The sequence below is a fragment of the Pagrus major genome, chromosome 20 (genome assembly GCF_040436345.1).
Source record: "Pagrus major chromosome 20, Pma_NU_1.0".
In the NCBI taxonomy this organism is placed as follows: domain Eukaryota; kingdom Metazoa; phylum Chordata; class Actinopteri; order Spariformes; family Sparidae; genus Pagrus; species Pagrus major.
The window spans coordinates 6,190,601-6,197,041 of record NC_133234.1 but is presented as its reverse complement, the minus strand read 5'-3'; positions in this window follow the sequence as shown (position 1 = coordinate 6,197,041).

Sequence of the window (6,441 nt, the reverse complement as noted above, 5' to 3'; positions counted from 1 at the left end):
GTGCGTGCGTGTGTGTGAGCGTGCAACTAATGATGAAAATAACTCATATAACTAAAATGAGAGCATGTAAACCAGACTCGTGAAGCGCTGGAAGTGTTACTGAAGTGTTGCTTCTCCCAGCCTGAACGGGCTCATTCAGACTTGAGGCTGCCGTGAAACTGTCAGAACATTTAAGGAGTGAAGGACGTGTCAGAAAACTATATCACCCCAAAGTGTTTTAAGATGTAGCAGTACAACACAAGACTGCTGGCAAACCCCATACATTACCCCGAGACACACTGTCAGACAGTTTACACAGAGGTAATAGTTTCTATCAAAGCAACAACAGCAGTGACAAATGGGCCGGTTCCGCCCCATTATTTTACACTTTACTCATGCTCCTCTGAGCCCTGATTGATAGAGATGCAGTTGATTTTATCATCAGCTTTGGATGTGAGGATGGTTTCTCACAAACCAGTGTTTCCCTCTAGAGTGTGTGTCAGAGGAGCCAATAGAAACGATTCAGAATCATTTTACAGGTCAGATAATAAACAACTGTTCATGATTCATTCACTTAAAGTTTGATATTTGTTGTACTTAGTATATTTTATTTGTAATTAAGTTGTAAAAAAGTACAATCTGGAGTTTATGTTGTGTATTTTTTATGTGCTGAGAGAAACAACTTCAAGTATACTTTGTACACTTTAAGTATATTGCTGTGTACTCATTCTAATATACACACTTGATTAGTTTATTTAAAGTCTACTTATTTGTGTTATAAGTACATTAAAAAATCATTGTGAGTCACTTCCAATTACACAAGTAAAATACCATTAATATATTCTTATTGTAGTAATGCACAGTTATACTTCTGAATTATTTCACTTACTATACTATACATACTTTGCATCTTATACACAACAATGTTGCAAATGTATGTATGTATACTTACATCTGAATTACTTATTGGACTATTTCCCTATTTCCGTTTGACTTCTTCATCAGAGGTCTCAGCAGCACTAAACCATGTGTTCCCCCCAGTGTCTTTATGAAGCTTCACTACCCAGCAGACAGGGTGAAGACACTGGCACTCAGTGGGAAACAGAGACTTGAATACGAAGGAGCTAAGATCTTCAGGAGCTTCAGCAGTGTGCAAGAAGCTGATTGTATAAAAAGATCCAGTTCAGGATGCAGTATGGAGCTGAGCCTCCCTGTCACTTACAGCTGACAGCAGCATGAATGCACATGTTGAAAAAGACAACACTGTATACAGGGCTTATTCTGCTGTCAAGTTCAGAGGCAGACTGGTCTTCCAACACCAATAACCCTGACAGGATCATACATGCAATAGATCGTCTACAGAGAGGAAAAGCTCCTGGACCAAATGGAAATGGTTGTAAAAATTATAACTGTAAAAATTAAAGCCAGGATTCATTTTATATTGTTCATTCTTACAAAAGACCAACCCCCTGACATATGTAGCTCCTACTGCCCCGTTAGCTTACTTACTCTCCAAACTATTAGAGACAGAGCTGCCTTCCACTTTTAATTAGGCCAGATCAGACAGCACAAAAAACCTTAATCAGTCACAAGGTCTTATGATCTTACTCGATGCTGAGAAAGTGGCCTTATTCATTTGCCACCATGGAAAGGTTATTCCTAGGGGAAGGTTTTTAAGGTGCTCTTATTGTTGCACTGGCCGTTGAGCCAGTGGTGGAGGTCACTTCAAGTGTATATACAGACATACAGTATTGATTGATTTGCTCTTCGTTTCAACTTCCCCTTGTGTTTTTGTTTATTTTCCTCAGTTAAGGCCAGCGATCTGTATTGAAATGATATATAAATTATTTTGAACCAAAATTATGATAATAAAAAATGTAAATACCTCATTAACTTCAATAACACCACAAGGTAGATGACACACACACACACACACACACACACACACACACATCTACTGTGTGTGACTGTAGCGTGATCAGAGTGGCTGAACATTTGGGTTGTTGACATGACATGTATTTTTCACTGTCACAGAAGAACTTTATTTAATTGAAGGACCCCATTCAAATCCCTGTTACTGAAGCCTCCTATGAAGCCAATGACATGAGTACATGGTAAGTTCTTGTCTCAGCATTATTCAAATATTTAACTTTTTCCGAACCACTATGAAAGTGTTCAGTTTTGTTGTCCTTTGGTGTGACGTCACTAAATTATATTTTTCAATTTAAAACTGTTGGTTAAACTACATAATTATGGAAAATTATACAAATGCTAACTGCTAACTGCTAAAGACAGGTTAGCTAGGAATAGCATGGTCATTAACTGACACAAAAGGCTGAAATGTCCTTTAGTGTGACAGAAATGTCCTTCGGTGTGACACCTTTAGCTGTCACACCGAAGGGCAAATATGTCACACCGGAGGACAAGGTCTCTTTAAGAAGCATTTTAAACAATTAAATAAGATTTTTTTAAAAACAATTTTTATTCCCTTGACCATTTTCAGTGTTTTTAAATGCAATAGCTACATTAATTAAAATATGTTCTGTTTTGTCCTTTAGTGTGACATAATGTCCTATGTTGTAACACACATAAAAGAACCAAAAATGTATTTGTATGTCAAAAAATATCTTAAAAAAAGGTTGAGTATTGCATTAGGGGATATATAATCATCATTCACCTTGAATTATTATAATTTTTTCAACAGTTTTGAAAGGTTGACATCAAAGTTTGACTCGCATTTATTGAAAACGTTCAACAAGTCATGGGGAAAAAATAGTGTTATTCATAATTTCTCATCAAATAAATAACACTATATGAAAATAAATGTCTCACAATTAAGATGAATCTGTCTCATGCTATTTGTGTAGTATTTAAGGTTTTTTCCCTATTTTTTTTTTACGTCACACCATAGGACATATTTATGGTGCAGGTCAGAGAAGATGTTCAAAAAACAGTGAAATAATTGAAAAAGTTAGTGATCACTTATATATTCTCAAATATCAGATTTCAAACTACATGAATATATATATATTTTCTTCAAAAAATGATTTTTTTGTCATTTTATTTGTCAACAACCCATTTACTGCTTGAGGAAAGAAAAGGTGTCAATCATGTTCATGTTTCAAACTGAACCTGCATGTTTATCAAGTCAGACTTTTCTAAAATTAGGCCTGACTAAAAAAAAAAAACCTGTCAAATTTTTTTATATTTGATCATTTATTGTATTATTCATCAGTTTATGATTCGCTTATACTTCACGATTTATTTACATGATTTCTTTTAGAACATTTGATGTCCATGTACACACTCAAAGTACTATTTAAATCAAAATGAAAAGACGAAATTAAATAAATGTTAAAAAGAAATGAAAAGAGAGAAAGAAATTAACTTATTAACCGAATTGATTAAATCAGTTAGAAGCAGAAACAGATAAGCGTTAATAACGTTAGCTACCGCTGGTGGCTGGCTACTGTCAAAAAAACAACCACAAGAATCCCAGCAGGATCTAGAAATGCTGACCTCGGTGCTGTGAAAAGGCGTAAGAGTATAATTAGTCAAAGCAAAAGAGTTTAGAGTATTTCCAGATGAATGAAAAATAAAAAATAAGGTAGAGACTTAAATCCAGGATAAGAAGTATTTAAAAAAGTCAAGACGATATTAAACCACAGATATAAGAGAGTTTTTCCCTCGTTAGTCTGCATGTTTTCTGCTAGTGTGTGTCTCTTTATGTGCTCGTGTGTGTTTGTGTGTAGCATTGTTTGTCATCATTCCTCATCCAGAGATCTAAGCTGGGTGGTCAGGGTCTGCAGCCCAACCATGAAAGACACAGGGCACACAGATGTGTGTGTGTGTGTGTGTGTGTGTGTGTGTGTGTGTGTGTGTGTGTGTGTGAGAGAGAGAGAGAGAGAGAGAGAGAGAGAGAGAGAGAGAGAGAGAGAGAGTGATAAATGAGATGGTAAAGTTGGTGCAGTTAAAGACACAGGCTGGCTGGATCAATTCATCTGGATGTGATGACACCAGTTCAAACAGCATCAGGTCCTAACAAAGCTACTCTCCTGCCTAAAGTCCATCACAGGACAAACATATTTTCCCTTGAGTTAAACAGTATATCATCATTCTGCATCGTGTTTAAGTTAAATCACATATATATTTAGTCACAGATAAATGACTTTAAATGCAGTGGAGAGAAACATACAGTATATTACACTGGTGGGAGAGCAGAAGCTTTTCCAAACTTATATACGTATATATCTAGCCTCCAACAGAATGAAATGGTACGTGACAGGCTGACACTGATACTGACATGGGAGTATACAGTTAATTACGTATTCCTGTGAACCCAAAATGCATGAGTACTGACACCTTTCTATCGAATGCACACTGAATAAACATTTTGGTTAATCCATCCCAACTCACACAGAATTCAGATCTTTTAATTCATGTCATGGATTTTCTAAAATACCATATAGAAACTTTTTTTCAACTCACGGGACCTTGTAAATCCTAAAGCTGTGCTCCATGTACTTCTTTAAAAAGAAGTTTTAGTTTAATTTCATCATCTAGTCAGTCTCTAAACCTCACAATTTGCTTATTTTTGATTGGAATGGGTTGAAATTTGACCTGAACATCATGTTGACTGTTTTAATTTCCCCCCTGAAGCTTTTTTGTGTTTCAACATGAGCTTTTTTTCAAGAAAATCCATGACATGAACTGGGAGACTCAAGATGAGTTGGTATGAAATGACCCATTTGCATTTTGCATCCCATGAATCTGATGAGTTTGGTTGTGTGGGCTCAAAGTCCATTGACGGACCTACCAGATCCCCAGAACCCCTCCGTCTGAAGAAAGCAGCTTTTTGACACAAAGAACAAACATTAGCATTGCATCGTCTCCGGCTGCTTCCACTCGAGTTATGCAGATATTTTTTTCCGGCAGGCTAATGAATTTTTCAACTTTGGCCCGCGTTGTTAGCGTTCTTTGACGGACAACAGAGTTGGCTTCATTCACAGTGATGGCCTGATTCAATGAGGCCACAGGGGGCAACAAATAAAAGACTCCTCATGTTCTCAACTGTGGAACACGTCGCTAAATAATGACAACTCTGATGACAGAGAACAGGCGGCGTATTGACTGAACACAAAGGACACGTTGACCGGTTGCACTAAATGATCCATAAGCAGCTGTTATCATTGTCTCATTGTCTCAATATGCTGATTCCAGAGACAGAGGAATGTGTGTGTGTGTGTGTGTGTGTGTGTGTGTATGTGTGTGAGTGTGAGTGTGTGTAACCCTTTTCTTCCTTCTTTGCATACTTGAGGAACCTGTATTTCCACCTGTGTGCATGTGTGTTTTTACATATAAACATTATATCTGTGTGCATGTGACTGTGTTTGTATATTGCTATGCAAATTGTGGACAGCCAGAGAATCACTTGCTCCATTCAGAGTTCCTTGGCTGCGGCTCTGAGGACGGCATGATGAAGCTTGCTTGACTTCTCTGCAATGTCAGTCATGCACATTTTAAACAGCCAGGGAATAATGTTCGCTTTATGTCCGAGAAGCAGCAGCAAATGCAAATAAGATCCCAGACAAACAGGGGTCTTTACAACGTTGTCCTCAGTGAACGCATAATTCAAACAATATTGTTTTATGCAACTTAAACTCAGGATGGTGAGATGCCCTTTCAGTAGAGCTCCAGCAAAGTTAGGACGAGGGCACAGCTCTGGAAACACGTGAGTTTAGTCGGACAAATATCACGTGCATGTTACCTATCAGTCAGCAGAAAAGGCAGCTAACAGGTTAGTCGTAGGGTTTATTAATAATGTCTTTGTCCATTGGCCTTATTCAGCAACACTGGGCTGGTGACCAGTGGGTCACTGATCTACTGACCCCAAGTCAATAGTGTTTTTTAAAGGTGAAGTATGGAAGAATTTTAGTGGAAAGAATCCGTATTTGAAGAAATACTAGTTTTGACATTATGACATCTATGTATTGTGTTGCAGAGATATCTAAGTTAGCATATATCCAGCTAGCCACGGCCTGTCCTGGTTTAAACAGTTTAAACACCAACGGTCCCTCTGTGCTCTGAGCTCCCGGTCCGAACTACTAGCTGAACTTATATCTGAGCTACTAGCTAACGGCAGCTACAGTTAGCAGCAGTGTTAGCAGTTACTCTGGTGATATGTTGCTCCCTATTTGTTCTGAGTATGAATTGGACATGTGGCCGATTCAAACATCTTTGAAACAGTTTTCTTTTTTTCAGTCTTTCATTCAGTTCTGATCAGTGTCTATCTGTTGACATGTTGCGTTGGTGTTTGTATGTCTGTAATGTTTTGTTATCAGTTGGTATTGCTAACGAGAGACAACATCCATTCTGTCAGTGTACAAACAATATTCCTCAATATTTATTGCAAATAGGCCTAAATACACGATACTATGTTAGTTGGGCTGTTCTTTAAACTGC